Below are 22,465 nucleotides of genomic sequence, written 5' to 3' on the forward strand. Positions count from 1 at the left end.
TGTACACATACTATCTTCAAAATTTTAGTGGGTCAAAACACTGAATCCTGCTTTTTCTTTCACCGCAATAAGAGCAAATCTATTATTTACATTTTAACTCTATCGTCCTCATGATGCCATGGGAACACAGAGTACCTAAGCCGCATATAAAACACATGCACCCTCAACACAGCCATTCTGATCTTTACAATTTACTGTTCTTTGTGGCATCTTTTAATGACAACAAAGCTACTGCATGGCTTTTGTAAAAGTATATGATATAAGAGTATAAAGATTTTTTTGTTGTTGTTTACAACACAGGCCCGCATCTTATTTAGGTCAGTAGTACTAAATATGCGGAGAATAAGATGTGTAATAACAGTTATCTTACATCAAATTATCTCATATACTACTTATGTGCTGATAAGGATTTCACCCTTAGCTCTTGTCGACCTGATGAAATACATTCCAGGCACACAATAAAACAACAAAAAACTAAACATCAGACTAAACAAATTTGATTTAAAAGACAATAGTTAGGCCACAAACATGTATTCTGTCTTTTTATATTGATTTTAGGACTGTGAAAATGTACCTATCTGGTTTAATTTAGCATCACCATTCACCATTAGTACCAAACATTTCCAATCAGCTAAGATTCTAAGATTCTTACTTCTGAACTAAGATGATGACAAAATAAATGTATATGCAGCAGGCTCTGTGATCATTCTCAGACATCTCCGCTATTCTGTGGACAGTTTAACAAATCACTGTTTTAATACCCTGACATATCCTAGCTGTTTCCAGAGTACACTGTGTACATTACATGTCATTGTGTACATTAGGTCAAAAAAAACACAATCCGCTTAATCTGAACAAACACTCTTAGAAAATGGCTGTAGAGTGTGTGCTTGTTTAATGTGATTTCTTGTAGCCTATGTTAAGAGCTGCATGGTGTTTATCAGCAATGTTCCTGCTAGAAAGACAGTCATCATGTTAAAACAAATTATTTAAATGAGAATTCTGAAGATTTGGCAACATTATCAGTGTAACTTAATTGTTCACACAAACATTCAAAGTTTTGTGTAAAACTTACTGGCTCTTTGTTCTTTACACTGGTAGGGCCATGACCTCAAGATCTACAACAACGAAAAGTTTTGTAATGTCACTGTTGTTATAGTCACAATTGCATAGACAAGTGGCTGTGCTGTGAACACAACTGTTCACATACTTGCCTATATATTACGCGTTAGGTTTCCACTAGATGATTACACTAAAGACAGGTAGCTGCAGACTTCCTCTATACCACCTAGTGCTGGACGATATGGCCAAAATTCATATCACGATATATTCCTTAATTTCGGTCGATACGATATAATTCCGATATCGATATAAATACTTAGAAGGCCTCAGAAAACTGCTAAGAATCCCTGCAATGGAAATACGTACCTACTAGGGGTGGGCGATATGGCCCTAAAATAATATCACAATATTTCATGGTATTATCGCGATAACGATACTCTTGGCGATATGACAAAAAAACAAAAAACTTTTTTATTATTGTATACGATATGATATTGCACACCTTTAAGATATTAAAAAAAACAATAATTTTAGCAGATTTATAACAGAAGTCAATAATTGAGAATTACATGATACTAATAATAATAATGCACTCCAAATATCTCCATATATCCAGTATTAAAGTAAAACAAATGACACTTTACAGATATAATCTGTCTCTAGTAGATATTTAATAGGAAATTAGAAATGTGTGAGTTTTTCTTTTGCTTAAAACAGCAAAAAAATTAGTACCCTGATGTGATAATTAGGGGTGAGTGATGTGGCACGATATTTCAGAGTATAATATCGTGATATATGATATGGCACACCCCTAGTACCTACTACTGTCTACTTAATTTAAGTCTTTGAAACCTCCTTTCACGAAAACATTATAATACTTAAGAAATAAACAATAGTCAAGATAAATCAATGCTCAATTTTATTTGCATATAGCAAAATAAAAACATGACATCCCTGTCAAACATAAGCCAATATAACTATTACCAATAAAAAATAACTTAAAATTAGGATAGAAGCAGAGCTTCTTAGTCTTTTGTAAACAAATTTAACAGATCAAAACAAAAGTGTTCCAACTAGGATAAAGAACACAAGAAGCCTTTATACACATAAAAGCAACAAGATTTTCCTGTCAAATAAACAAACCTATAGGCTTTATCAACTATAAATAACTTAGTTACAATATAAGCTACAAAAGTGCTTCAGCCAAAATACAACTCTTTAACATACAACATAAAAGGAACATGATATCCCCGTCAAATAAACAAACCTAAAGGATTCATAAACTTTAAATAACTTACAACATAAGCTATAAAAGTGATTCAGCCAGTATAAGGAAAATATTGTATGTAGTGGAACTGATTGAGGTGGTGGAACAGATTAGATGTTTTAACGTTACCGCTGCTGGTCGGCTCCACTCTCCGGCACAATTAGCAGCAAACTGAAGTTTAGCAGACCTTCGAGAGTCGAACCAAATCCTCACCACTGAATTAGACCTCCATACTTCAATTAATCACTTGTGGAAGCGGCAGGGGCATTCATTTTGCATCAAAAATGTCCCGCGCTGGGAGCCAAGAGGACCCGCGGCTGACAAAGAGGACCCGCAACTGACCGCTGACCGAGCGAACCAGAGGCGGACCGAGCGGACCCGTGGGCGGACCCGAGGCTAGGCTAGGCTAGGCTCGGTTCCGTTCCATTTCACTCCAGCGCGGAACATTTCAGATGCAAACCGAGCCTACCTTAACCTTGGATCCGCTCGTGCCGGCTCCGTTTGGCTCCAGCGCGAGGCATTTTAGATGCGTAGCGGACCCGAGCCTAGCCTAGCCTAGCCAAATCTAGCCTAGCCTAGCCAAATCTAGCCTAGCCTAGCCTATCTGGCTACGTGCCTATGTGATTACGTCATCACGCACAGAGATAGTCCAGCTACGGAAGCTGATTGTGTTCAGCTGTGCGGCGAGCTGACGCCAGTAAAACGCATGTCCGTGACAGATTCTGTAAATAATACATATCGATATACCACAAAAATGATATCACCGTTATTGAAACATTTCTTATCGCGATAAATACCGATATCGAATTATTGTCCAGGCCTAATACCACCCCTATTTTTTTACCATTTGTGTAGCATTATTTTCTATGGATGTGCACAACAGATGTGCACAATCAACACAATGGACAACTGCAGGACTGTGGAGGCAGCATACTCGTTTAAAGCAAGTATCTGTAGCTTTATGCCAGGTTCACAGTACATGACTGGTTGTGCTGGAATGAGTCCTATACTCCGACTTATCGGAGTATATGATTATATGAATTATACAAATTTTCACTGTGGGAAATTGTTGACTCATTTGACTGCTCTCCAAAAACACGCTTTGTCACAAAAACAAGCCAGAACTAAATGCCTGTGATAAATAGCATAGCCATACTAGATAACCTCTAGAGAAGAGAACTTGAACCAACTTGAATTGTGTCCAAAATAATTGGATTCATATGAAACAATTAAATAAATTGTAAGAGTGATCACAAAAAAGGTTTACAAAAAAGCATTAAACAACCAAATAATGCTAAATGCAGAAAAAATAAATTATGCAGAAAACTTCTAAATTCTAGTTACAGATTTAATTATAAGATCTAATTACAGACATTTGCTCCCAAAATGAGAAATCATTTACTAAACTATAGAAATTGAGAAAATTTAACAAGGGCTACATCTGAAACAGCATTGATCATCACTCACCATAGCAAAAAAAATACTTGGTTAATGCCTTAACTGGCCATTGGCCAGTCAAAATTGTCATTACACAGTTCTAGAACTGAAGAATCAGTTAGCACAGAAGTCCATGTAGTTACTGAATAACACGATTTAGTATGTAATAAGCCTTACTGTGGTAAGGGGTTAAGAAAGGTGTGAATTGTGTTTAAAATGAAGCCACATAGATCTGTGAAGTGACGCTCATCAGATCAGGACAGACGCTGCATAATTGTGTTCTAGCTAATCGATCCTATCAATTACAGACCGGCAGTGTCTGATTGTGACTCTGCTGTGGGATGGTCCTGTGGCCTGAGGGAGGTGGCTTCACTGTGAGTCAGCAGTCTGAGCTCACTACAGCAGCAGCATCCTCCCCTCTCCCCCACCCTGTCTGCATCCCCTGTCTGTCTCTCTCTCTCTCTCTCTCTTTCTCTCTCTTTCTCTCTCTTTCTCTCTCTTTCTCTCTCTAAAAAGCACACAGTCGGTCCTGTCTCTCATTACTGTTCCATGAGAGTGTTTCTTTTTCTTTATTCATTTTACACAATAATATTGCTCTGCTCACTATATAAAGACAGTGCATGAGGTAAAAATTTATGTTAACAAATGCAACACACACACACACACACACACACACACGTGCACACACATAGCCAAATCTCTCTTTACTATGACAACACAGCTAAATCCCTAGAGGTGATCTAAAAGTCAATTCAACTGCCTTAAAATTTAAAAAGTTAAAAGTGATTCCAATCTCTTTTATTTAAAATTTAAAACTAACACTTTGATTTGGTGTAAGAGAATATCTGGTAAATAAAATACCTATAAATGTAATATCATATTACTGTTGTATACAGTGTATTTTTCAAGTCTAAATCATCAAAACACAAACCACATTCTTTCTTCATTGCGTAATGTTATATCCTTCATGTACTACTAAGATAGTCATCACCTAGAACAGTAAACAGATCAAATCACATAAATATGGCACAAATGCCATAAAAAGTGAAAGTGAATGCACATTGTTGATACACTCCATTACTTCACATGAAGTCATTAAACAGGTTTATTGGCTGCTGGTCTATAGGGACAAAAATCTCAGCATCTGCCAGTATGCCCTTCAATCATTGATCTGAAGTGTCCTTCTCTTGTTAGTCTTCCTTATTGATTTTTCCTGGTTATTCCCCAGGTTATACAGTGACAAAGCTATCTGTCTTTACTGTCATTTACTAAAACAGAAGGACAAAAGTCATTATTGTAATATTTTGTCTACAAATGGACCTATATGGGATTTCAAGGATGCAACACATATTTGTGACTAATACTGATGTCATTAACAATTTATTAAAATCTTTCTGGTTAAAAAAAATATGTTTAAATTACACTTGTTTGTGTAGCCACGCCTTAATTTTGTTTGTCTCAGAGTTATGGGGTTCGCAATAGTCACTCAAAGTCATTCAAATAAACTAACAACTACACCACATATATTTTATGTGCATGTTTTTGCCTAAACTGCAAAAACGTGACTAAAGATTAAACACTGATTATTTTCACACACATACAAATTATTGTAAACCTTTACCTTACCCAAGGTAACTATCTGAAATTATTTAGCCATCTTATCTAAAACCAATAACAGCAGTGACAATGGGCGTCTTTCCAAAATACTCATATCGCTGCAGTCTCTATTAGTGTGATATGAACATAGACACAATGTTATTACTGAGAACCAGTTACAAATACAGCTCAGTGCTTAGTGTGCTGGGTTAGTGATCACAGGGTTGTGGGTTACCTGCATATGCTAAACTGCTACTGTTGGGTCCTTGAGGGAAAAAAAAGCTTTCAATGCTAGGATAAACAAAAAGTACAGTTTCACTGCAGAAAAAACACCAAGACTATATATTTTGTTAAATGTTAATCATGCTAATCTTTTAAACAAAAATGCATACTTCTTTCAGTTTCCTTCCTTTCACAATCATTTTCATTAACTGTGATTTACTTTTCACTGTCATTGATAAGTGTGGGTTGATCTTACTTCTCTATGTTACTACTTATAAAGCTATAAACATAAAGTCTAAATGCTGACCTGCACACAGTATAAAAAAAGAGACACAGAATCTAATCTTTAGTAAAGTATGTTGCTTTTTACTGAACAATCAATTAAATAAACCCTTACTTTACACAAACCAGCAGCAGTTCACTCCACAGCAAAACAAACTCTAAATCAGCTAAAACTCTATATTAGCTAAATTCTGAAACTAGCAATGTATGTCTGAGTTGTTGGCCTATTTGTAAATAAATTAGTTATACAAATGGTGTTTCTGAGCTAAACAGGAGAATCATATCTCAGTTTTCCTAAGCCAACTTCATAATTTTCTCCATAAGTATTCTTTTCACTTCATACCTTAATGAAATTGCTCAATTTATTTGCTCCCTGCACTTTGGGCAAGATTTTTGGCTGTATTCCTGTATGTTGCAATGACTGTGCTGCTGAGCTGCTGCTCGCTTGCTGCTATATTGTGTATCATTGGGTATTACAAGAATTTGAACCTAATACACAAATTAAAAGAAAGCGTTCATTATCTTGTCTTACCTATTCCTGGACACAACATATTACAAACAACCTACCCTCACATATTAAAGCTCAAGAACGCACATTTCTCTCTGAATACTCCCATCCAACCAGGCTCAGAGGCTGGAGCGTGACAGCACTGATCTGTAATCCTGCTGGCCAGCAAAGAGATTGATGTCTGATGAAAGACGCAATTCACCAACATCTGTATTTTAGCGCAACTTAAGGCACAATTATAGTAATATGGGCTGAAATATAAGCAGCAAAATGAAGGAATCCCTGCTCACGACAACAGGCTTAAAAAAAAGTATTAAATATTATTATTAGATACTATGACATTATTTAGAGGTAATAGTTGCTTGTACATAAGCTACGTAAAGGCTTCTCTGCAGAAAGAATTAAACAGATTTTTTTATCCCAAAAGCAACGAACATCTATAAATAACGCCTAAGTATATCAAAATAATTACTTACTATCACAAAATAATGACTCAGTACCTTAAAATGAGTAGCTCAAAATCAGTTGTGACTTACTATCTCAAAATAATGATTTGGTATCTCAAAACAATGAGACAGCATCCCAAAATAACGACTTAGTACATAAAAATGATGACCTACTATCTTAAAATAACAACTTTGTATCACAAAATTACTTAGTACCTCAAAATAATTACTTACTATTACAAAATAATTACTTAGTAACTCAAAATTATGATTTAGTGTCTCAAGGTATTGACTTATTAACTCAAAAATATCTTAGTGTCTCGAAAAATTACTTATTACCGCAAAATAATGTATTAGTGCCTCAAAATATCAAGTATCCCAAAATAATGCATTTGTATCTCAAAATAATGAGATAACGTCATCGTTACTAAGCAATTCACCTAACAGTTTATTTTTTTATATATTTTAAGTGGCGGGAATGTGCTTCTGTAGCTGAGCGCGTGCAGAGACTCACCTATAGCTAACTGCTAGATCTCTGTGCTTCTCCAAATCCCCGTGCTGAGTGCTGCTGCAGGCTAACCTAGCTGGCCTTAACTTTACTAAACTTTTGGTGCTGAAAACATCAGCAGGCAGCAGAGCGAGTGTGACAGCCCACTTCCACTACAGCTGAGGATTACTGAGAAGATAAGATCACACACGGGAGGGTGGTCTGCGTGTCACTGTCCTGCTGGAACTGCTCTGCACAGAAAAATCAAAGTCTTGCATAACTTCACGGACAGCCATATCTTTCGGGCCGTGTCACTCTCCGCTCATTGAGTCCTGCACCAGCTTACTGCTAGCTGACTCGCCCGCTAGCTAACACTAGCCTGCTAACTCACTGGCTAACTACTTATAATTCTACGTCCCGTCCAAAACAAACTTCAGAAATTAAACAACAGCTCGCCTCAAACCCCCAGTGAAGCTCGTTCACTAAACAGTGTAATTTGGTCGCACTCACCGTTTAGTTCACTGTTTTTGACACTTTCTCGGGCTGTGTCTGTGCTGTCGTTAGCCCCGCGATGATCCGCCCTCTCCGCTACAGCAGCGCCTCCTTAGCGACCCAGCGCTTAGCCCCGCCCTCCCAAAAGGATTTATCCAATCAGCGCGCTCGAAATCCAACTGACAGCTCTGTTGCTCCAATCGCAATGGAGAATGGAGCGAGTTTGACAGCCGGCAGGTTAACGCCTATGCGAGCTCGGGTCGCGTTCAACAGAAACTCAGGGTTGCAAAGTGTTCAGAGGGTTGTGGGCGTCAGGTTAACTTGCTAGGGGAACTATCTAAAGATGCCGGTTAGAAAAATACTGTTTTATTTATGTAGCATTCTTTTTTTAACCTTTTTTAAACATGTTTATTTAAAAATGTCAGCGTCTCATTAACCCTCAATGGTACAGGGTTGTTGCAACATTAAGCAGGTACACTCTCCTGCATGTCAAACAATATGTTTGATTCAGTTTATTATAAAAAGTTGAAATACAAATGTATATTTAAAAAAAAAATCCTCATGAAAGATATAACTCATGCCATAGATAGTTAAACACCAACATTTCCTTCTGTACAAAGTTGTATGTTAGCTAACCTAGCTAACTACGTTACATGTAAACTAACGAAACAAATCTGTGGCATGACAATAAAAAAACAGTGGAAGAAGCTAACAGCGCAGCTCTAACAAGTAACTACGTTGTTTATGTAACCTAGTGAGACTATCTAAATCATAGCTAATTAATTTGAGGTGGTCCAGAAAGTAAAAACTAATCCCATCCCAAGCCTTTCTAAACCTAGATTTTCCACCTCACTCATTAGTATCTCAAAACAGCTGATATTCTCCTCCAGCGAGCTTCGGGCAGGTCTGAGCTCTCTGCAGCACAGAGGAGCGCTGAACTAGGCCTGCTTCAGCTCCCCGGTCCCGCAGCGCGGAGAGCCCCACATGACAGACAACCGCAGCGTACAATGAGGGAGTTCAGCTCCTTTTACGGGACGACTGAACCCCAGCCCAGTGATTGTCAACGAGGCTGAAGTTGGCGTCTTATTCGCCAGTGTCTTATTCGGATTTTCCGGTCCACCTTAAAAAGTCGAAGTACCAATTATTCGCCAGTAGAGAGCAGGGTTGAGCCGAGCAAAACGAGTTTGGCATTTAGGGCATATTACACTGAGAATACATTGCCTGTTCTGGGTATTTCCAGTTGCCCGAACTCCAGATTATCAAATAGTCTGTTGAATTTGACACCACATTATGAAAATATAACTAGTATACTGTGAATAGCCTAAAGAACTTAACATTTAATGTACAGTTTTTTTTATTATGAGCCTCTGAACTTGATTGTCAGGAGCTCTCACTGAACTGGACAGCCATGCAGTCTGTGTTTACCAGACGAACCCTCCGGGGTCGTGGAGGAGTTTCAGGGTGAGAATTCACTGGAGCAGACACACAGTCATTAATAAAGAACCTCACCGAAGGGTATTATCGCCTGTGTTGTTAGCTTACATAATTACAAACTACATAAAGAAGGCTACAATTTATCTATTGGAATACGTGGTTTACTCCAAACGAAAATTGTTTGTTCACTGTGAAAAGTCGTCTTTGGCCCAATCCCATTTCACCCCCAGCCCTACCCCTCTGGTCCTTCAGACAGAGATTTTTTTTTAGACACTCAAAATAGAGGACCGAGAATCACTGGCAAGATGGCAGCACAAGTGACCAAAAAAAACTATACAAGTCAAGTCAAGTAGTTTTATTGTCAATACTGTATATGTACAGAACATACATAGGCTTGGAATTACATTACTCTCCTTCCCAAAGTTACAAGTACAGCAAGATAAAAATATACATACAAAAGAATGAGAGACATTAAATGTACAATACAACAAGGTCACAGATATCAACATACGTGAGACAAGAGACACAAGACAATAGTGCAATAGTGATAGGGGGATTAAGTGGGAATGACAGTACCATTGTAAACAGAACCTGTATAAACATTAGTGCAATATAGTGGTAAAAAAGCTTAAGGTCAGTATGCTGAGTGAATGTGTGCTGGGGGCAAATTAGGGATGGGGCTAAAGCAGGGAGAGAGTTGAGCATCCTCACAGAATGATGGTTTGGAGCTGTTCCTTAGTCTGTTGGTAAAATCTTAAGTATTTTCCTTCTTAAAAATATTCACTATATTACCCCATTTAATGTTTATTTTTAATGTTTTATGGCCACTTCATTTAGAACAAGCAATACAAAATTGTTAGTAGTTCTCAGTAGCTAGCTAGCTAGCTAATATTTCCTCATTAATTGGTGCAAAAGAATACAGCATTTAAGTTATAACAGAAACATTAAAGCTAATGTCTGCTCCCCATCACAGTGGAATTGAAGAATGGACAATAATAATTAATTGCTGCACCACCTGCCCCCCATTCTAGAGACATACAATGCCCTAAAGTTTACTAATTAACTAGCAGCTAGCTATTACATCAGGCTGGCAAGGTCACCTACAAGCCTCCTCTGGTAATGAAGCAGTCAAGTGTCAAAACCTTGAAGGGTTGTCCCAATTCTTAGGCAGAGGATTTCACCCCTTCCGCTTATAACTCTGTTCAAAGGGGAAGGGTTACAACAGAGAAAGGGGATTGGGCCTTTGTGTCAGGCAGAGTGGCACGAATTACACAAACTGCCCTATAGAATGTCCTTCAAATGGGGAAAATGGCTATGTCCGCTAGGGTGCCCCTATTGCAAAAAAATGATGTGCCCAAAAATGTGCCTTAACAGGTCCCCCTCTCTGGGTACCCCACAGTAGAAAAGACCTCATCTGATGTGATCATGTAATGACCCACTGCTTTTGTACTTATACTCCCTTAAAATACGTCTACTTCAAAGAGTTATTTAAGTAATGTCATAGAAAAACTATTTTTGTGAGGAACATTTTATTGTGTTGAAGAACTTTCTCTGCTTTAAACCTTATGGTGCTGTTTACTAGAGAGGGATTGAGCCTAGTCTTGTACATCCCAGCATTCTGAATAGAAATTTTCCACTGAAAGCAATATACAGTCCACAACAAGGATTGATCCCTGTCGATTAGGCTAACCTTACAATCAATATTTAGAATTTATCTTTACTATAAAATAAAAATAATAAAATCAAACAGTACATTTTACATTTATATGCAGCAGAGCATTTTTATAAACCCTTGACTCAAAAAACAAAACAAAAAACATAACACTATACCAAAAGAGTAAAATGTATTAGAAGTCTACAGCAGTACAGATAATGCAATAATTAACTTTATTGAGTTTTATGCACCTCTGGATAATTATGCCACAATCTGCTTTCACTGATGCATTTATGACATTATGTGATGTCAGTAATCATGAAGCCGGAAAGTACCAGGTTTTTTACTTTGGAAAGTGGGGTAATATCGTCATCTGGTGGCCACTTTATAGTAGATGCTGACCCCACCCTGCAGCCTGCTTACTTTCGATGCTTAAAGGGGAATTCCACCAACTTTTCAACAAAAAAAACCCATGATGATGCATTTTCGAAAACAGATTATTTAATAATGGCTTATTTACAGTGGTGGTAATAGGAAGCAACACTTGTAAAGTCTACCCAAGCCAATACCCAAACCGTTAGTGTATATGTAATGATGATGATTGCACAATAGTGAATCTGACTGTACATTTTGAATATTTTCTGAGTTTATTTTTTTGATATACTTTGTTTTTGATATCATATACATTTATAATAAATTTATTTTTTATTTGCACATATGTTCAGGATAGTATATACATTATATTTCTAGTTGTATTCACTGTAAAGAGGTTAATCCACACTAGCTTACTGGGTAATATTGTACATTACCATAAAATCTCCCATTAAAAAAAAGGTTTTGTAATGCAAATTACAGAACTTCTAAAAAAAAAATACATTCAAATTTTTTTCTTTAAGTATTGGGTTTTGCACTATTTTTTGTATTGGGTATCAATGAGACTGTTTATGAAAACGACAGAATAATACTAGTCGACTTTCACAAAATTATCTAGTTGTTTAGTGTGAGAAGTTTTTTTTTTCATTCCCCACAGGTTTGAGATTCCCAGTCTGTTTATTATTTGCTCAGACTTAAAAAGTCGTGTAGTTTTTTCAAGGCTTTATAAAACGATTTTTAAGTGGACTGTGTTTTTGTGCGTTTCTTTCTTTCTCCTCCAGGTAAAGCAGCCCACAAACACCATCTGGTAGCAATCATCGTCAATTAGCGACCAATCAGCAACTAGAGTCCAGGCTAGAGTAACTGGGTAGAAATCTATCGTTTAAAGCCAGCAGGTTGAAGGTAAGGCGGTTTGTGCTCTGATATGTTTTGCTATTGTGCTTTAGTTTTAGATGTTTTACTAGTACTTCTTTGTTCCTTCTGTTTGAGATTTCCCCTCGTGTTGGAGAGTGCTTTAGGCTGAAGCAATATGTTTGATAGGAGAAATTTGTTTGTTTTGTTTAGAGCTTTGTATTACAGGGGAGACAACCACCCTGTCTTTATGTCTTTACAGTCAGTTTGTTTTAAGACTACTTAAAGCTAATAAGATAATGCCTTGTGATTAGACTCAAAGTGCAATTTGACCTATTTTATATTGAATGCTATTATCACAGGGATATTATAAAATATAATATTTATCTTCAGGATTTTAACAGTCTGGTAAGTCTGACAGTTTTTTTGAGATGGTGTGAGAATGAGCAGATACTGCCCTAAGATTTAGACTCAAAGCAACGTTTGATTATTATTTCTATATTGCATGTCTATACTTCTCTACATATTACATGCTATGTTTACAGGGTTATTTTGGAAAATATACACAGAGCTTTTTTTTCTTTTTCAGGATTTTAACGGTCTGATGTATTGTGTCTTAAATCTATATTTAATAATATTAATAATAAAATATTTTATATTGTATGTTCTCTTTTATTATATTATTTTATCTACTTTCTTCAAGTCTAAATTAAACTTGGAGCATCTTTCTGTGTTTTTCCTTTCTTATTCAGAGCGTGCGCGTGCACGTTTTGCTACAACTGCGCACTCTTGCCGCTTTTACACTCTTTGGCCCTTTTTCTGCGCTCCAACTGAGCACTCTCGCCACTTTTAAACTCTTTGGCCCGTTTACTGCGCTCCAACTGAGCACTCTCGCCACTTTTAAACTCTTTGGCCCGTTTACTGTGCTCCAACTGAGCACTCTCGCACTCTCGTCGCTTTTAAACTCTTTGGCCCGTTTACTGCACTCCAACTGAGCACTCTCGCCGCTTTTAGACTCTTTGGCCCGTTTACTGCACTCCAACTGAGCACTCTCTGAGTCAGGCGGTGGTTCCCACATGCTTCAAAGCCACCACCATCATCCCTGTCCCAAAGAAGGCATCGCCATCCTGTTTCAATGACTATCGTCCAGTTGCACTCACCCCCATCCTCATGAAGTGCTTCGAACGACTAGTCATGCATCACATCAAGTCTTTGCTCCCCCCCTCCCTGGACCCCTACCAGTTTGCTTATCGGTCAAATCGCTCGACCGATGATGCCATCTCCACTGTTCTCCACTCAGCCCTCACACACCTAGACAAGAAGAACACCTACGTCAGAATGCTGTTTGTTGACTTCAGCTCAGCATTCAACACAATCGTCCCCCAACAGCTCATACACAAACTGGACAGTCTGGGGCTGAGCACTTCACTGTGCAACTGGCTGTTAGACTTCCTGACTGGAAGACCACAGGCAGTGCGGGTTGGCAGCAGCACATCCAGCATCACCACACTGAACACAGGGGCTCCCCAAGGATGTGTGCTGAGCCCCCTTCTGTTCACTCTGCTGATCCACGATTGCACACCAGCACACACCTCCAACCTCTTTGTCAAGTTTGCGGATGACACAACGGTGGTGGATCAGCAACAACGATGAGTCACACTACAGGAGCGAGGTGAGCCGCCTGGCCTCCTGGTGCAAACACAACAATCTCTCTCTGAACACAGAGAAGACCAAGGAGATTGTTGTGGACTTCAGGAGAACTCACACACTGCACACCCCTCTGTTCATCAACGTAACTGCTGTGGAGAGGGTGAGCAGCACCAAGTTCCTGGGTGTGCACGTCACAGAGGACCTCTCCTGGAGCACCAACTCAGCGTCACTGGCCAGGAAGGCAAATCAGCGTCTCTACTTTCTCCGCAAGCTGAGAAGAGCTGGAGCCCCCACCCCCATCATGACCACCTTCTACAGAGGGGCCATCGAGAGCATACTGACCAGCTGTTTCACCGTGTGGTACGGGGCCTGCACAGCATCCTGCCGCAGGACCCTCCAGCGCATCGTGAGAGCAGCTGAGAAGATTGTTGGCCATACCTGTCAAGTTTTGGACTTAAAAATAAGGGATTTTTTCCGCCGCCCCAACAGCCCAAACGAGGGAAAATATATATATATATATATATATATATATATATATATATATATATATATATATATATATATATATATTTTTTTTTTTTTTTTATATATATATATATTTTTTTATTTAATAGATTTAAAATTGAAATTGAAGGGTGCACAAATTTACAAAAAGGACATGGATCAGATATATTCCATAAGTAAATAATAGTCCTAAGGGGCCTACACAATTAATAATCTTTCATTAATACTTCTTTCTATCGTTCAGTCCACTCCTGATCAGTTCAGTTAATTTCAGCCCTCTCCACATTTTCTCTCTCTCCAGCTCAACCATCTCTTCTACCCCTTCTAAATAATACATTACATTACATTATAATACATTACCACAATACTTGAGATTTAAACAAATTCTAACAAACCCTAAAACTAGCCCTGAACTAATAGAGTTTGGAAATGATAGTTATTGGCTGATCAGGCACATCAGGGCAGGGCATTATATATATATATATATATATATATATATATATATATATATATATATATATATATATATATATATATATTTTTTTTTTTTTTTCTCAAACCCTGAATATCTATCTAGCTAATTCTAAAGTTAAGCTAACTGAGTCACAAGCTGTATTTTATTAAACACACAGTGGGTTTAATTTATGTTTTGATTCAGAGAAGAGTCTTTTTAACCAGCTATCAGAAACATCATCATCTCATCACAGTTTACATGGTTAATTACCTTTCTTTTAGAAAAATCTCCGTATATCCAGATTAGTTTTAACGACAGCTGCTCCGACTAGCTGCCTGAACTCACAGCGAGGGGAGGGGCGGGGCTTCCCGCACACTAAACTGCGCTCCGCAAAACCAGCTAGCTGATTGTCTGTTTCTCCTGAAAGGCGGAACTTTCTCCTTGAACCGGCACCACGATTGGTTAAGAGACACAGCGGTCAGTGCATTGTCGCCTGTGGCCTATATATTTTTTTATTTAGTATAATACGGGAAATTTACGGGAAAATACTAATACGGGAGGACGGCGGGAAAGAGGAGTAAAATACGGTAGTTTCCCGGCCAAAACGGGAGACTTGACAGGTATGTTGTTGGCACCTCTCTCCCCTCCCTTCAGGACTTGTACAGCTCCCGCCTCACACGGAAAGCCCTCCGTCTGGCAGGAGATCCCTCTCACCCACTACACAGCTTCTTCAGCCTGCTGCCATCAGGGAGGAGACTGCGGAGTCTCGGGGCGAGGACCAGGCTGTGAGGATGCTGAACTCTCTTCCTGCTCTACCCCCCATCCCAATCCTGCCCCTAGCACACACTCACTCAGCACCCTGACCCCCCCACTAATAAAGTACTGAAACTCTGCACTACAATGCACAAAGTACTGGTCCCTTCCAAACGGACTTGCACTACACAACACCTGCACTACTGATATACTTGCACTGTCAATACGCACTTTAATTCCACTTAATTAAACTGTGAACTTTAAACGAGGCTGAAGTTGGTTTGATATTCGCAGCTCCAGATTCGTTTGGCTCGATATTCGCAGCCTCGTATTCCCCGGCTGAAGTTGGTTTGATATTCGCAGCTGCCGCTTCACTGAACCACTGTGAACTAAAGGGAGCGTTCACAAACACCCGCTGTTTATATTAAACGCCTCACAGATCAACACTGAAGGAGATAGAATGAAGAAAAGCAGTACATCTGTTTATTAACAATGTAAATATACAATATATTATTAAATATAATTTTGAATATTGTAAAATATTTATTTTAATTACTGAATTTATAATTATATATTACAATAAATAATTAAATATATATTTAATAAAGTTATATTTTAAAAGCCATTGCGCTCAGAAAATATGAGGCAGATGTTCAAGTGTGATTTTGAAGAACTTTTTCATGTTGGGCCAGAACAAATACACATGATCTGAAGAGTACTAGTCTTCTACTTTAAGAAAAACCTGGAATTAGCCTGGCCCGAGCTGATTTTATACTTTAAAATGAACTGGCAACATAGCATACCAATCCATAATGCACAATTTTTTTATGTAAAGCTGATGTTCTAGTGTGATTTTGAAGGACTTTTTCATCTTGGGCCAGACCAAATACACATGATCTGAAGAGTACTAGTCTTCTACTTTAAGAAAAACCTGGAAATAGCCTGGCCCAAGCTGATTTTATACTTTAAAATGAACTGGCAACATGGAATACCGATCCATAAAGCACAATTTTTTTTATGTAAAGCTGATGTTCTAGTGTGATTTTGAAGGACTTTTTCATCTTGGGCCAGACCAAATACACATGATCTGAAGAGTACTAGTCTTCTACTTTAAGGAAAACCTGGAAATAGCTTGGCCCAAGCTGATTTTATACTTTAAAATGAACTGGCAACATGGAATACCGATCCATAATGCACAATTTTTTTATGTAAAGCTGATGTTCCAGTGTGATTTTGAAGGACTTTTTCATATTGGGCCAGACCAAATACACATGATCTAAAGAGTACTAGTCTTCTACTTTAGGGAAAGCCTGGAATTAGCCTGGCCCAAGCTGATTTTATACTTTAAAATTAACTGGCAACATGGCATACCGATCCATAAGGCAGAAAAAAGTTTAATTTAAAGCTGATGTTCTAGTGTGATTTTGAAGGACTTTTTAATCTTGGGCCAGAACAAATACACATGATCTGAAGAGAACTAGTCTTCTACTTTAAGGAAAACCTGGAATTAGCCTGGCCCGAGCTGATTTTATACTTTAAAATTAACTGGCAACATAGCATACCGATCCATAATGCACAATTTTTTTTTATGTAAAGCTGATGTTCCAGTGTGATTTTGAAGGACTTTTTCATATTGGGCCAGACCAAATACACATGATCTGAAGAGTACTAGTCTTCTACTTTAAGAGAAACCTGGAATTAGCCTGTCCCAAGCTGATTTTATACTTTAAAATTAACTGGCAACATGGAATACCGATCCATAATGCACAATTGTTTTTATGTAAAGCTGATGTTCCAGTACAATTTTGAAGAATTTTTTAATCTTGGGCCAGAACAAATACACATGATCTGAAGAGAACTAGTCTTCTACTTTAAGGAAAACCTGGAAATAGCCTGGCCCGAGCTGATTTTATACTTTAAAATGAACTGGCAATATGGAATACCGATCCATAATGCACAATTTTTCTTTATGTAAAGCTGATGTTCCAGTGTGATTTTGAAGGGCTTTTTCTTCTTGGGCCAGACCAAATACACATGATCTGAAGAGTACTAGTCTTCTACTTTAAGGAAAACCTGGAATTAGCCTGGCCCGAGCTGATTTTATACTTTAAAATGAACTGGCAACATAGCATACCAATCCATAATGCACAATTTTTTTTATGTAAAGCTGATGTTCTAGTGTGATTTTGAAGGACTTTTTAATCTTGGGCCAGACCAAATACACATGATCTAAAGAGTACTAGTCTTCAACTTTAAGGAAATTTTGGGATTTGCCTGGCCCGAGCTGATTTTAGACTGCACAATTAATTGGCAACATGGCAGCACAAAAAAAATATTATTTAAAGCTGATATTCCAGTATGATTTTGGACTTTTTTTTCAGACCAAATACACATCAGATGAAGAGTTCTGGTATTCTCAAAATCAATGCTTTATATTCATTATTTCTGTGCAAAATGGCTTTCATGTCATGTTGCCAATTCATTTTAAAGGATAAAATCAGCTCGGGCCAGGCTAATTCCAAGTTTTCCTTAAAGTAGAAGACTAGTTCTCTTCAGATCATGTGTATTTGGTCTGCCCCAAGATTAAAAAATTCTTCAAACTTGTACTGGAACAGTGGCTTTTTTGTGCAAAATGGCTTGTTATACCATGTTGCCAGTTAATTTTAAAGTATAAAATCAGCTCGGGCCAGGCTATTTCCAGGTTTTCCTTAAAGTAGAAGACTAGTACTCTTCAGATCATGTGTATTTGGCCTGGCCCAAGATTAAAAAGTCCTTAAAAATCACACTGGAACATCAGCTTTACATAAAAAATTGTGCTTTATGGATCGGTATTCCATGTTGCCAGTTCATTTTAAAGTATAAAATCAGCTCGGGCCAGGCTAATTCCAGGTTTTCCTTAAAGTAGAAGACTAGTTCTCTTCAGATCATGTGTATTTGGCCTGGCCCAAGATGAAAAAGTCCTTCAAAATCACACTGGAACATCAGCTTTACATAAAAAATTGTGCTTTATGGATCGGTATTCCATGTTGCCAGTTCATTTTAAAGTATAAAATCAGCTTGGGCCAGGCTAATTCCAGGTTTTCCTTAAAGAAGAAGACTAGTACTCTTCAGATCATGTGTATTTGGCCTGGCCCAAGATGAAAAAGTCCTTCAAAATCACACTGGAACATCAGCTTTATATTCAATTTCTTTGTGCATTATGGATCGTTATTCCATGTTGCCAGTTCATTTTAAAGTATAAAATCAGCTCGGGCCAGGCTAATTCCAGGTTTTCCTTAAAGTAGAAGACTAGTACTCTTTAGATCATGTGTATTTGGTCTGGCCCAAGATGAAAAAGTCCTTCAAAATCACACTGGAACATCAGCTTTACATAAAAAATTGTGCTTTATGGATCAGTATTCCATGTTGCCAGTTCATTTTAAAGTATAAAATCAGCTTGGGCCAAGCTATTTCCAGGTTTTCCTTAAAGTAGAAGACTAGTACTCTTGAGATCATGTGTATTTGGTCTGGCCCAAGATTAAAAAGTCCTTCAAAATCACACTAGAACATCAGCTTTAAATTAAACTTTTTTGTGCCTTATGGATCGGTATGCCATGTTGCCAGTTAATTTTAAAGTATAAAATCAGCTCGGGCCAGGCTAATTCCAGGTTTTTCTTAAAGTAGAAGACTAGTTCTCTTCAGATCATGTGTATTTGTTCTGGCCCAAGATTAAAAAATTCTTCAAAATTGTACTGGAACATCAGCTTTACATAAAAACAATTGTGCATTATGGATCGGTATTCCATGTTGCCAGTTAATTTTAAAGTATAAAATCAGCTCGGGCCAGGCTATTTCCAGGTTTTCCTTAAAGTAGAAGACTAGTACTCTTTAGATCATGTGTATTTGGTCTGGCCCAAGATTAAAAAGTCCTTCAAAATCACACTAGAACATCAGCTTTATATTCAATTTTTTTGTGCATTATGGATCGGTAGGCCATGTTGCCAGTTAATTTTAAAGTATAAAATCAGCTTGGGCCAGGCTAATTCCAGGTTTTCCTTAAAGTAGAAGACTAGTACTCTTCAGATCATGTGTATTTGGTCTGCCCCAAGATTAAAAAGTCCTTCAAAATCACACTGGAACATCAGCTTTACATAAAAAAATTGTGCTTTATGGATCGGTATTCCATGTTGCCAGTTCATTTTAAAGTATAAAATCAGCTCGGGCCAGGCTAATTCCAGGTTTTCCTTAAAGTGGGAGAGTAGTTCTCTTCATCTGATGTGTATGTGTTCTGGCCCAAGATGAAAAAGTCTTTCAAAGTTTGCCAGTTCATTTTAAAGTATAAAATCAGCTTGGGCCAGGCTAATTCCAGGTTTTCCTTAAAGTAGAAGACTAGTACTCTTCAGATCATGTGTATTTGGTCTGCCCCAAGATTAAAAAGTCCTTCAAAATCACACTGGAACATCAGCTTTACATAAAAAAATTGTGCTTTATGGATCGGTATTCCATGTTGCCAGTTCATTTTAAAGTATAAAATCAGCTCGGGCCAGGCTAATTCCAGGTTTTCCTTAAAGTGGGAGAGTAGTTCTCTTCAGATCATGTGTATTTGTTCTGGCTCAACATGAAAAAGTTCTTCAAAATCACACTTGAACATCTGCCTCATATTTTTTGAGCGCAATGGCTTTTAAAATATAACTTTATTAAATATATATTTAATTATTTATTGTAATATATAATTATAAATTCAGTAATTAAAATAAATATTTTACAATATTCAAAATTATATTTAATAATATATTGTATATTTACATTGTTAATAAACAGATGTACTGCTTTTCTTCATTCTATCTCCTTCAGTGTTGATCTGTGAGGTGTTTAATATAAACAGCGGGTGTTTGTGAACGCTCCCTTTAGTTCACAGTGGTTCAGTGAAGCGGCAGCTGCGAATATCAAACCAACTTCAGCCGGGGAATACGAGGCTGCGAATATCGAGCCAAACGAATCTGGAGCTGCGAATATCAAACCAACTTCAGCCTCGTGAACTTTAAGAACTTACGCACCCATTCACTTTACCAGCCTTAAGCTATATACCATATACCGTATTTGCACTACTGTTATTTACTATTTTTACTGTCATTCCATCTCAATCACCATCAATATTGCACTATTGTCTTACGTATGTTTATTGTGTCTTGCTGTATTGAACATATAGTGTCTCCCACTCTTTTATATTATAATTATATATCTATTTTTACTTATTTACTTATATTTATATATCTATTCCTCCCCCACACCACTGCACCTTGTTTTTGTCTCATGTATGTCTATTTGTGTCCCTGCTGTATTGTACACATAGTGTCTCCCATTCTCCTTTATTATATCTATTATCTGTACTTGCTGTAAAATTGGGAAGGAGAGTAACGTAATTTCAATTCTCTGTATGTCCTGTACATATGCAGTATTGACAATAAAACTACTTGACTTGACTTGACTTTAGACTGTTTGGCCCGTTTACTGCGCTCCAACTGAGCACTCTCGCCGCTTTTAGACTCTTTGGCCCGTTTACTGCGCTCCAACTGAGTACTCTCGCAGCTTTTAGACTCTTTGGCCCGTTTACTGCGCTCCAACTGAGTACTCTCGCAGCTTTTAGACTCTTTGGCCCGTTTACTGTGCTCCAACACCTAGCGTTCAAACTTTGAATCTCACATTATAAAAATCTGCGCAAATGGCCCACGGACCGTAGTTTGGACACCCCTGTTTTAGTCAATTTTTTTTCAAAACTAAAAGTAGTAGTATGTTTATCAGGTGTGACTCTATAGACCTCATGTGATGTTTATATGTGTATGACATATGGGCATGTCAGAGTAGCACTTTATTTCCTTTAAAAAAATACTAATTTAGCTGATGCATAGTTTACCACACAAAAAAAAAGTATAGTATTTTTTAGTTGTGTCCCTGTAGACTAGACATAATTTGTATTATCTGAATGCCTTATAGGTAGATCACAGTAGCAATTTGTTGCATTAAAAGCAGTGGGAATGTTTGTTTACGCTTTTAATCATGGTCTGAACTTTACAGATGGTCTCTTATCATATTTGATACCGCTGCAGCGATTCTGACTATATATATAATGTGCAAATGTGAGAAAATCTGTCGTTTGTAGTTTGTTTTCTGTTCCTCTTTTGAGAAGGTAATTTTGGAGAGTTTAGGACGTTGTGTGTAGGCAAGAGAATGGCCAAAATACGAATATCCGCTGAATATCGAATAGCAAACTAACTTTAGCAAGCTACATCAGCTGCAGGTTGATTAACACCATTTTCAAAAGTATTGTATTTATTTTACAAACCAATATTTTAGGCAAAACTTTATCAGTTAATTTGAGCGCTGCAAAATGCAATGTGTGAAAATGGTACAATGGGATGATAACACAAAGAGATTTATGTCATAGTTGCTCATTTGAAGTAATCCCACTGTCAGGTCCCACTGAGACCTCTTTTGTGATGTCATAATGAACATTGTGACAGTACTCCTTTGTGATGTCATAATAGCAATTAGGATGGTTCTCCCATTGCCGTGTAATAATGGCCATTTTCTGATATCCTAAAAAAAAAAAAATCAGGTTAGAATTATATTTTAGCATTCTCTACAGACCCAGACCCACATGTATCTACGTCAGTAAATAAACAGGTGGTCCATGCTCGTTTATTCCTCCACAGAGATGCGAAAGACTCGTTACCAGTTATCTTTTTTTGCAGTCGTTGCCGCCAAGAGTTTTACAACCAAGTTATTAGGTTTAAGTAGCAAATACTTTTTCACTCAGGTGCAGGTTGATTTGGATAGATGTTTTCTCCTTAATAAATGAAATTATCATTAGATTTTTATATTTATTCTGGTAATCTTTGTTTGATGTTAAAATGTGGTAATCTGAAAAAAGTACGTTTGATTAAAAACAAAAGAAATTTGTAGGGCGTGCATACTTTTTCACAGCACTGTAGAGCACACTCAGAAGGATCCCTG

The 22,465-nt window shown here is 37.6% G+C and overlaps 1 protein-coding gene across 14 annotated transcripts in view; it reads right to left on the reverse strand.

The window, feature by feature from the left end:
- LOC103034726 (microtubule-associated protein 4) overlaps positions 1-7,933 on the reverse strand; it is a 121,365-nt gene extending 113,432 nt beyond the window's left edge. For 12 of the 14 annotated variants that reach the window (XM_049480460.1, XM_049480452.1, XM_049480458.1 and 9 more), the window contains exon 1: positions 7,818-7,933. The gene's annotated coding sequence lies outside the window, so the exon portion shown is untranslated. Of the gene's footprint in view, positions 1-7,334; positions 7,519-7,817 lie in introns of those variants that run through there. The other 2 variants (XM_049480450.1, XM_049480451.1) reach the window with 2 other exon arrangements.
- Positions 7,934-22,465: the final 14,532 nt, after the last annotated feature.

Source organism: Astyanax mexicanus, chromosome 6 (assembly GCF_023375975.1).
Source record: "Astyanax mexicanus isolate ESR-SI-001 chromosome 6, AstMex3_surface, whole genome shotgun sequence".
Lineage (NCBI taxonomy): Eukaryota > Metazoa > Chordata > Actinopteri > Characiformes > Acestrorhamphidae > Astyanax > Astyanax mexicanus.